Source organism: Mobula birostris, chromosome 19, assembly GCF_030028105.1.
Source record: "Mobula birostris isolate sMobBir1 chromosome 19, sMobBir1.hap1, whole genome shotgun sequence".
Classification (NCBI taxonomy): domain Eukaryota; kingdom Metazoa; phylum Chordata; class Chondrichthyes; order Myliobatiformes; family Myliobatidae; genus Mobula; species Mobula birostris.
This window is the reverse complement of record NC_092388.1, coordinates 51802324-51813749: the sequence shown is the minus strand read 5'-3', so window position 1 is coordinate 51813749 and position 11426 is coordinate 51802324.

Here is an 11426-nt window from a genome sequence, read left to right as displayed (position 1 = left end):
CCATGGCCATTAAAATAAAAAATAAAAGTAGAGATGGGAATGAATTTCCAAGTGTACTGCATCAAATAGTTTTCTATGTTATCTCTCCACTTTTACTTTCCTTCTATGGTGTGCTTTATTCCTTACACATATTCATCAGGCTTCTGATATACTGGGTTATTTTGTTATCCTCCTCGCTCTAACCTTTACTAATTAATGTTTCAGCATTTGAAATCTCCATGAGCAGTAACTTTTTATTAATATTTCATATTTTTCACATAAATATCTTCATCTATCTCCCTCTTTCTTACACTAGCTCTTTACCATCAGTGACATTATAACTTGCATGTTGGTGTGTTTCTATAGCAACCTGCATAAAGCACAGGCAAGTAATGCTGAAATTGTAAAGCTCCTGCCTTAAAATGTTATTGCCCAGCTCCCAATTCTTATCCAACATTTTTAATTATATTTGTTGCTCTGACATCAATTTTGTTAACCAGATGTTTTCCCTTCCTTTCCAAATTCCTCTACAATTGCTGGTGGAAATCTCTTACCTTGTCACGGGATGGAAAACACACCGTTAAAGGCTCTAATTTCTCTCATCTCTGAGAAGACTCTAATCCCTTCATTATGGAATTTACTATTAATATCACTTTCTAATAGGCTCTTTTGCACCCACTCTACGACATTCACAACTACAGTAATTTACTCTCTACATCTGTTTTCTTGTTCTTGCAGGTAGTGTAGCAAATAGAAAATACTTGCTCATCAAGCTGAATTTTTGCAGGACCTCAGAAGAAGAATCTCTTTCACATCCTTTCACCAGTCTTGCAATTATATCCTTGACAGTTAAAAATTCTCCCTTTTCTCAACCAATGGTTTCTTCTGGGACAGCATTATAAGATACAGGAGCAGAATTAGGTCATTTGGCTCATTGAGTCTGTTCCACCATTTCATCGTGGCTAATACATTTTTCCTCTCAGCCCCAGACTCCTGCTTTCCCCCCATATTCCTTCATGCCCTGACCAATCAAGAATCTATCAACCTCATTGTGTTCTAAGTTGGTCTTTCTCTGGTCTTTCACAATATCCCTGGTTTACATTGTAGCTCTTAAATTGGAGTAAACTGTGGCAGAAATATTTGCAAAACAAAGGAATCTGGGATAGACTCTGTTCAGTAACTGCAAGAAGCTGTTTTCCAGCCATATCTTAGAACTTCATTGTTGAAGATAGCAAGGTATTAAGCCATATAATGAATAGGAAACTGAACTCTTGGGGGTGGCATCACCACTTTTAAATTTCTTCCTCAGTGTTCTACATTTAACTTGCACTCAGACTTATCACTATATGTAAATTTTCAGTTGCTGGTTCTCATGCTTGATCTGTTATTTGCAGTTCTCATTTACACACTTTATTGAGATTCCCAATTTAGCCTCTGTTACAAATTTAGATTTGCTTAATATTGGTTGTAATTACAACATTTTCCAGTTTCTGACAAAGATCAACATTAGATGAAAAAATTCTCCAGGCTTCCAGCTGGGTACAGGTATCGATTATAACTGATGTTTAAAAGACAAGCTGTGCTATCTTCTTCAGGGATGATGTCTGGTCCTAGACTCCCTCATCATAGGAAACACTCTCTCGATATCCATTCATTTTGGCACAGTTTCAAACAAAACAAACAGTAGTGTATTGCCGTTGCACAAGTCATCAAAGTCACAGCTCACAATATGTCAAAATCAATAGCTGGTGCACCTATCTCAAGGCTGTTATGGTGAGAACAGGTACACTGGATTGTACTTTCCTACAGACTAATAAAACATTGAGTACAATGGTGCCTCAGCATTTCACTCTCTACTACAGCACCCATTTTATCCCTGTGCATTCAAGTGAGGTGAGCCAACAATGTTTCTTTGTTTCTGTATCTTTTCTCCATTTTTCCAGAAATGATAATGTACAATATGTCACTGTATCAAAATGTGACCATTAAGTCAGAAGAATTTGCTTAATTTTTATCATATAGCTATGCATTGCTCATATCTTGAGAATCAGATCATTGAATATTTTGGTCAAATACTGAAAATCCAATAGCAGATTAATGACGAAGGGTCCTGACGAAGGGTTCCGGCCCGAAACGTCGACCGATTTTTTCCATGGATGCTGCCCGACCTGCTGAGTTCCTCCAGCGTGTTGTGAGAGCAGATTAATGAGTATGTTTTTTTAACTACATGAAGCTGTTCATAGGGGTTTCCAAGCCCATGCGAAAACATACTCACCTAAGAGTTGGCACATTGTACATTCGTAGTCATAGAACATGAACTAGTCTGAAAAGAATGTGAAAGGGTAGCCTAAGTTCATCAGACTTTAGAATAACAAGGAGTGATCTTCTTGAAGCATTCAGGATTCGGAGCAGGACTGAGAGGGCAGTTGCAGAAAGTTGTATCCTCTAGTTTGGAGCCCAGAACAGGGAGGCAGTCTCAGGCTAATGGAAGAATTATTCAGGACATATGAGGGTTGTGAGTCTTAAGTATTCTCAACTCAAAGGCCATAATGCTGGTACAACAGAACAAGTCAAGGTTTGGATGAAATATTTTTTTAAACTGAGGGAATGAGTGGATATGAGGATCAGTTGAAATATGCAGGGTCAATCATGGTTTTATTTAAAGACTCAGATGCAGACCCTCATATGTGTTATTTCATACACTTAGATCAATTATGTCACATTATCCTTGTAATCTCATTTTCTCAGTGAGAAAACAACAAACTATTTAGATTCTCTTCAGGCCAAATTATATTTGAAGCCAATGACTTGTGATCTTTCACTCGCTAAACTGCTATTAAAATTTACTATTTATATTTGAGCACCTATCAAATGACTCAACTTTTCATTCTCCACTGGTATTTCATGAATAAAGTTGGTTCTTCTTTTTGTGAGTTATAACAGCAATATCTTAAACTCCATCATTACTTTAAATACATAGTAATATAAATTTCATAGTCATATATGAATATACACACAGTGGCCACCATTAGGTACATGAGTGTGGTCTTCTGCTGCCGTAGTCCATTTACTTCAAGGGTTTGTGTGTTGTGCATTCAAAGGTGCCCTTCTGCACATCGCTATTGTAGAGCATGGTTGCCTTCCTGTCAGCTTGAACCAGCCTGGCCATTCTACTCTGACCACTCTCATTAACAAGGCATTTTTCCCTACAACACTGGCAAACATTGGATGTTTTCTGTTTTACGCACCATTCTCTGTGAATTCTAGAGACTGTTGTGTGTGAAAATCCCAGGAAATCAGCAATTTCTGAGATATGTCTGGCACCAGTAATTATTGCACAGTCAGTCGCATCGATCACATTTCTTCCCAATTCTGATGTTCGGTCTGAACAGATGATCCTCTTGACCATGTCTACATGTTTTTGTGCATTCAGTTGCTGTCACAAATGGCTGATTAGTATTTGCATTAGCGAGTAGTTATACCTAATAAAATGATCACTGAGTGTATATTTCATAAATATACCATAAATAATTTGCAGTAAATTAAATTTTAACAACCTGATACAAAAATAATTTCCAATCCAAGGAGTCAAAATCCTGAAATATTACAGTCCCATCTGAAACAAATTGGACCTGTGTATAGCGATACACAGTACAATAGCCAGATGCTCCTGAGAAACACCCAGTTTCCACATGAAGCCTTTCAGTAAGTAACAAATAGGTCCAAAATTACCTGGTTGTGGCAAGTTTATGTGAACATCGAGGTGACAAATTTTAATTGTCAAGGACATTAAAACATTCACTTGAGATGACTGTGGGTGTAGTGGATTAGAGGACAGCAAATGAGGGCCACTTGCCTGTGTCAGAAAATCCTGGAATGGGTGCATTCCCATTTTGTTGACTCCAATAGCCGATGATGTTACTATGACTGAAGGCACAACTGTTCTTTTTAACACAATGATAGCTTTCATAAGTACCCAGAGACACATCTGTATGCTTACCATTTTTTAATGCACATGTACTTGACATCAGTGTCAGGATTATTCCAGAGTATTTCCTGAAAATACACTTGGCATTGAAATTATTTTAATACTTCAAGATAAAAATTAGGTCAAGAATGAAATAGCAACTCTTCCTTCTACAGGTGTAAGGACTAAAACACATAATAAGTATAAAATAAACCCACTACGACACCTAATGCCTGTTCATGCAGAACCAACAGATGATATTTAGATAATTCTACCAGAATTTTATGCTGTGAGCGTATCAGTTCATCTTGTGACACAACCCTTCTGAATGTCTTCTAAGGTAAACAACCTAACCATATCTTTAAGGAGCAACTGGCTAGAGCTCGAAGAAGAACGTATTGATCTGCTAATTAATACATATCACGTGGAAAAAACAAAAGATGAAATCCTTAATTTTAATTTCAAAAATGTAATGTTTTCATTCTAGAACAAAGGAGATGTCTTCCTTTTTCAAAGAAAGGTGCTTCCCTTCCTCAACGCTGCCCTCAACTGCATCTCTTCCATTTCATGCACGTCTGCTCTTACCCCATCCTCCCGTCACTCTACCAGGGATAGGGTCCCTCCCGTCCTCACCTACCACCCCTCAAGCACATAACTCTGCGAAACCTCCACCACCTCCAACAGGATCCCATCACCAAGTACATCTTTCCTTCCCCTCCACTTTCCGATTTCCACAGTAATCACTCCGTACGTGACTCCCTTGTCCATTCATCCCTCCCACTGATCTTCCTCCTGGCACTTATCCTTGCAAGTGGAACAAGTACTACACCTGCCCCTACACCCCCTCCCTCACTACCATTTAGGGCCGTAAACAGATCTTTCAGGTGAGGCGACACTTCACCTGTGAGTCTGTTGGGGTCATACATTGTGTTCAGTGCTCCCAGTGTGGCCTCCTGTGTATCGGTGATACCCAATGTAGATTGGGAGACCACTTCACTGAGCATCTACGTTCTGTCTGCCAGAAAAAGCAGGATCTCCCAGTGGCCACCCATTTTAATTCCACTTTCCATTCCCATTCCGTTATGTCCATCCATGGCCTCCTCCACTGTTGCGATGATGCCACACTTAGGTTGGAGGAACAACACCTTATATTCCGTTTGGGTAGACTCCAACCTGATGGCATGAACATTGATTTCTCAAACCTCCAGTAATGCCTCTCACTGCCCCCCCCTTTATCATTTCCCATCCCCTTTCCCCTCCCTCACCTTATCTCCTTGTCTGCCCATTGCCTCCCTCTGGTCCTCCTCCCCGCTTTTCTTTCTTCCATGGATTTCTGTCTCTTTTGCCACTCAACTTCCCAGCTCTTTACTTCATCCCTCCCCCTCCAGGTTTCACCTATCACCTGGCGTTTCTCTCTCCCCTCCCCCACCTTTAAAAACTACTCTTCAGCATTTTTTCTCCAGTCCTGCCGAAGGGTTTTGGCTTGAAACATCGACTGTACGTTTTTCCATTGATGCTGCCTGGTCTGCTGAGTTCCTCCAGCATTTTGTGTGTGTTGTTCAAAAATCTGTAGTCTGGAAGTGAAAGTATGTTCTCACCTGTGCTACTTTCTTACTTCAATCACAAAAAATACTTGAAATTCAAAGGCAACACACACGAGAGCTAAAGGAACTCAGTGGGTCAGGCAGCATCTATAGAGGAAAATGGATGGTCAACAATCAGGCCCAGACCTTCATCAGGATTGGAAAGAAAGTTAAGAGATAGCCAGTATAAAAAGGTGTAGGCAAGGGATGGAACAAGAGCAGGTAGGTGATAGGCAAACCCAGGTGAGAGGACAGGTAAGGGAGGGAGGAGTGTTGGAACGATGTAACATGCTGGGAGTTGATGGGTAGAAGTAACAAAGAGCTGAAGGAGCCTGAATCTGATTGTGATGGTGTAACATGGAATAAAGGGGAGGAGGCGAAGAGGAGAATGGTGGGAGGAATGTGTGGACATTGGGCAGATTAAAAGAGCAGGGAGAAAATGGGATCATATGGGGACCAGTGGGATAAGGGAAAAAAGGGAGTGATTCCCCTAAGTTAGAGAAGTTGATGCTCATAAATTCAAGGTTGTAGTTTATTTTTACTAGTGTTTGAAAGCTTTTGAATGTTTAGAAATATCGGAGTGTTAAATATATATGTTTTGATTTTACTTTCCCAAAAATTAGTACTGCAAACTAATTACTATAATAACGCTTAGTGGCCACTGTATTAGGTACAGAAGTGGAACTCGGGTGGTCTTCTGCAGCTGTACCCCTTCCACTTCAAGGTTCGAAGTGTGGTACATCCAAAGATGTTCTTCTGCATACCGCTGTTGTAATATGTGGTTATTTGCATTACTGTCGCCTTCCTGTCAGCTTGAGCCAGTCTGACCAGTCCTCTGTCCTATCTCAATAACAACGCACTTTTGTCCTCAGAATTTCTGCTCACTGGATGTTTTTGTTTATTGCACCATTCTCTGTAAATTCTAGAGACTGTTGTGTGTGAAAATCCCAGGAGATTACTACTTTCTGAGATATTCAAACCACCCTGTCAAGCACCAACAATCCGTCCATGGTCAAAGTCATTTAGATCACATTTCTTCCTCATTCTGATAGTTGGTCTCTGGATGAAGAGGGACCCCTCATTTCTCCTCTAGTTTTATTACCCTTTATCCTACATCTATCCCCTCTAACTTTATCAAACTCACATATGGGGAAAAACTTCCTGGTGCCTCGTCTTTCTATACTACTTACAATTTAATGAACCTTAATAATGTCCACTCTTTACCTCATCTACTCTAAAGAGAACAGATTTAGTTTTACACACAACATTCTGGAGGAACTCAGCACATCAAGCAGTTGACATTTTGGGCTGAGATCTTTCATCAGGACTTGGAAAGGAGGCAGAAGTCAGAATAAGAAAGTTGGGGGAGTGGAACCAGTACAAGCTGGCAGATGAGAGGTGAGCCCAAGTGAAGGGGAAGGTAAGTACATGGGTAAGGGAGGGGGGAGGATGAGAAATAAGAAGTTAGGAGGAAATAAATGGAAGAGGTGAAGGGCTGAAGAATAAGGAATCTAGTAAAAGGGGACAGTGGACAATGGAATAAAGGGAAGGAGGAGGGAATTTAGCTTCATATTTAGCTTCTCCAGTCTTAACCTCCCTCAATCTATCCTCAAATAATAAAGGTCAAAGTTCAAAGAAATTTATTATCCAAGTACATATATGTCACCATATACAATCCTGAGATTCATTTTCTTGTGGGCATACTCAATAAATCCATAATAGAGTGATAGTCATAATATAATCAATGAAAGACCACACCAACTTGGGCATTCGACTGGTGTACAAAAGAAAACAAACTGTGCAAATACAAAAAGAAAGAAATAATAATAAATAAATAAGCAATAAATATTGAGAACATGCTGTGAAGAGTCCATGAAAATGAGCCATCAGTTGTGGGAACTTTTCAATGATGGGGCAAGTGAAGTTACCCCTTGGGTTCAAAATCCTGATGGCTGAGGGATAATAACTATTCCTGAACCTGGTGGTGTGAGTCCTGAGGCTCTTGTACCTGCTCCCTGATTGCAGCAGTGAAAAGCAAGCATGACCTGGGAGGTGGGGATTCCTGATTATGGATACTGCTTTTCTGGGACATTGCTCTGCATAAATGTGCTCAGTGGTGGGGAGGGCTTTACCCATGATGGACTGGGCCATACCCACTACTCTTTATAGGATTTTCTGTTCAAGGAGGTTGGTGTTTCCATACCAGGCTGTGATGCAGTCAGTCAATATACTCTCCACCACACATCCATAGATCTAAAGTTTGTCAAAGTTTAAGATAGCATGCTGGGTCTTTGCTGACTCCTAAGGAAGTAGAGGTGCTGCCGTGTTTTCTTTGTAATTGCACTTACGTGCCGGGACCAGGACAGATACTCCAAAATCACCACAGATTTTAAACTTGCTGACCCTGTCCACCTCTGATCCTCTAATGAGCACTGGCTCATGGACCTCTGGTTTCCTCATTCTGAAGTTAATAATCAGCTCCTTGGTCTTGCTGACATTGAGTAAGAGGTTTTTTTTTGGAGAGCAGTAGTTTCCTTCCATGTGTCCTTCCTTGGACACCATTCTTGTTCGGTGGTTTTCTTATGGTGGACACATGAGCAGAGATTTTAGCAAGTTCTAGAGATTTCTGCAGCTGTTTTGCTGTTACCCCTGGGTTCTTTGTCATCTCCTAAAGCATTGCACGCTGTGCTCATGGTATGAGCTTTGGAGGATGCCCACTTTTAGAAAGAGTAGCAACAGTTTCCTCCATTTGTAGACCATTTCTCTTACTGCGGACTGATGAACACTCAGGTCTTTAGAAATACCTTTGTCGCCTTTTCCAGCTTCATGCAACTCTACAATTCTTCTTCTAAGGTCCTGTAAAAGTTATTTTGGTTGGGGCATGGTGCACATAAACAGATCTTTCTTGAGTAGAGCAGACTCTGTCAGTAATCTAACAGTGTATTTTTTTTATAGAGGGCAGAACATCTCTACAACCCACATCTCCAAACTCATCTCATTGATTGGAACACCTGACAAACTACAAATAGATTTTGTAAAAGGCATTACCCCACAGGTTTGTACTTTTTCCAACAAGTACATGTAATATTGGATCATTTTTTTCAATAAATAAATGAAGAAGTAGAATGGTGTTTGTGTTACTTATTTAATTGGGTTCGCTTTATCTAGTTTAGGACTTGCGTGAAGATCTGGTCATATTTTGGCAGAGATAGAGAAAATTCTACAGGATTCACAAACTTTCAAGCACCATTGTATTTTCTCCTCATTGCTTTTAAGTTGCCTTTTATCGATTTTTAAAAGTTCCTAATCTGCCAGCTTCCTGCTGGTTTTTACAATATTATATGCCCCCTCTTTTCCTTTTATGCTATCTTTGACTGACACAATGACAGTAGTTCTGTCAGTTAGCATATTGGTGAATGTCCAATGTGGCAGGAATGGAGTTCTTTACATGTGCCATTCTCATCCGTTCAAAATACAATACTTCATGATGATTGGCGTCCACATTTTAGACGGAGGCCTATCATCACTACTAGGGCCTTTCTCACTATCTGTGCAAAAAGCACAGTCGACAGGTCCTGCTGAAGGGTCTCAGTCCAAAACATTGACTGTGCTATTCTTCCATAGATGCTGCCTGGCCTGCTGAGTTCCTCCAGCATTGTGTGTGTGTGTTGCTCAGGTATCTATCACTGGCCGTTTCAAAGTGACTATGCTGATAGCAGGAGGAGCGTTTGAAGCACTTTTAGTTCAGAAACTCGCATAGAGTCAGTTTCTTTTGGCAAAATATTGTAAGAGTGCGCCACCAAGGATTACAGAAAGTCACGGGTGAAATTCCACGCAGGCAGGTAAAACCCGATGGAACTAGCATTGGTACGTGTTTGGCTGCGTCTCCCCCTCACCATGTCACGGGCGGCGGACGGAAAACACTAAAGACAAAATACTCTGCAGATGCTGCGGTCAAAGCAACACTCACAACATGCTGGAGGAACTCAGCAGATCAGGCAGCATCCGTGGAAATGATCAGTCAACGTTTCGGGCTGGAACCCTTTGTCAGGACTGAAGAGGGAAGGGGTAGAGGCCCTATAAAGAAGGTGGGGGGGAGGGTAGGAAGGAGAAGGCTGGTAGGTTCCAGGTGAAAAACCAGTAAGGGGAAAGATAAAGGGGTGGGGGAGGGGATAGACAGGAAAGGTGAAGGAATAGGGGAAAACAATGGATAGTAGAAGGAGGCGGAACCATGAGGGAGGTGATAGGCAACTGTGGGAGGGGGCAGAGTGAAATAGGGATTAGATTAGATTATGAGGCCACGCAGTCCTCTTTTATTGTCATTTAGTAATGCATGCATTAAGAAATGTTACAATGTTCCTCCAGAATGGTATCACAGAAACACAAGACAAACCAAGACTGAAAAACTGACAAAAACCACATAATTATAATATAGTTACAACAGTGCAAAGCAATACCGTAATTTGATAAAGAACAGACCATGGGCACATTAAAAAAAAGTCTCAAAGTCTCTCGGAAGTCCCATCATCTCACGCAGATAGTAGAAGGAAGAAAAACTCTCCCTGCCATAAGCTTCCAGCGCTGCAAACTTGCCGATGCAGCACCCGACCACAGCCGACTCTTGAGTCCGTCCGAAAACTTCGAGCCTCTGACCAGCCCTCCGACACCGAGCACAAAGCACCATCTCTGCTGAGCGCTTCGACCCTGGCCCCGGCAACAGGCAATAGGCAAAGCCGAGGATTTGGGGCCTTCCCCTCCGGAGATTCTCGATCGCACAGTAGCAGCGGCAGTGAAGCGGGCATTTCAGAAGTTTCTCCAGATGTTCTTCCGTGCTTCTCACGTCTGTCTCCATCAAATCAGGATTGTACTTACTTACAAATATGATATCATTTCGGAGCGGCCGCGCGCGCTGCGTCGCGTCACCGTCTTCTCCTCCCCAAGAGAGGAGGTGTAGGGATAGGTGTAGCACTTATGCTTACAGGGATAAGTGCCGGGTGGTAGATCCCACCCTGCCACATGCAAAAATGCCATTCCCTATTCCCAGTTCCTTCTTCTCTGCCGCATCTGCTCCCTGGATGAGGGCTTCCGTTCCAGGACATCTCAAATGCCCTCTTTCTTTAAGGATCGTGGTTTCCCTTCTGCCGTCATCAATGATGCCCTCACCCGCATCTCCTCCATTTCCCGCACTTCGGCCCTCACCCCATCGTCCCGTCACAACAGGGACAGAGTTCCCCTTGTCCTCACCTACCACCCCACCAGCCTCCAGATCCAGCACACTATCCTCCACAACTTCCGCCACCTTCAACAGGACCCCACCACTAAGCACATCTTTCCCTCTCCACCTTCCGCAGGGATCAGTCCCTCCGCAACTCCCTGATCCACACGTCCCTCTCCACAGATCTCCCACCCGGCACTTAACCCTGTAAATGTAAGTGCTACACCTGTCCCTACACCTCCTCTTTTGCCACCATTCAGGGCCCCAAACAGTCCTTCCAGGTGAGGCATCACTTCGCTTGTGAGTCTGTTGGGGTTGTCTATTACATCCGGTGCTCCCGGTGCGGCCTCCTCTACATCGGTGAATCCCGACGCAGATTGGGGGACCGCTTCATCGAGCACCTCCACTCCGTCCGCCACAACAGACAAGATCTCCTAGTAGCCACCCACTTCAACTCTGCTTCCCATTCCCATTCAGATATGTCCATACATGGCCTCCTCTACTGCCATGATAAGGCTAAACTCAGGTTGGAGCAACACCTCGTATACCGTCTAGGTAGTCTCCAGCCTCTTGGTATGAACATAGAATTCTCCAACTTCCGGTAATTCCCTTCCCCTCCCTTCCTTTATCCCTATTTCACTCAGCCCCCTCCCCCAGCTGCCTATCACCTCCCTCATGGTTC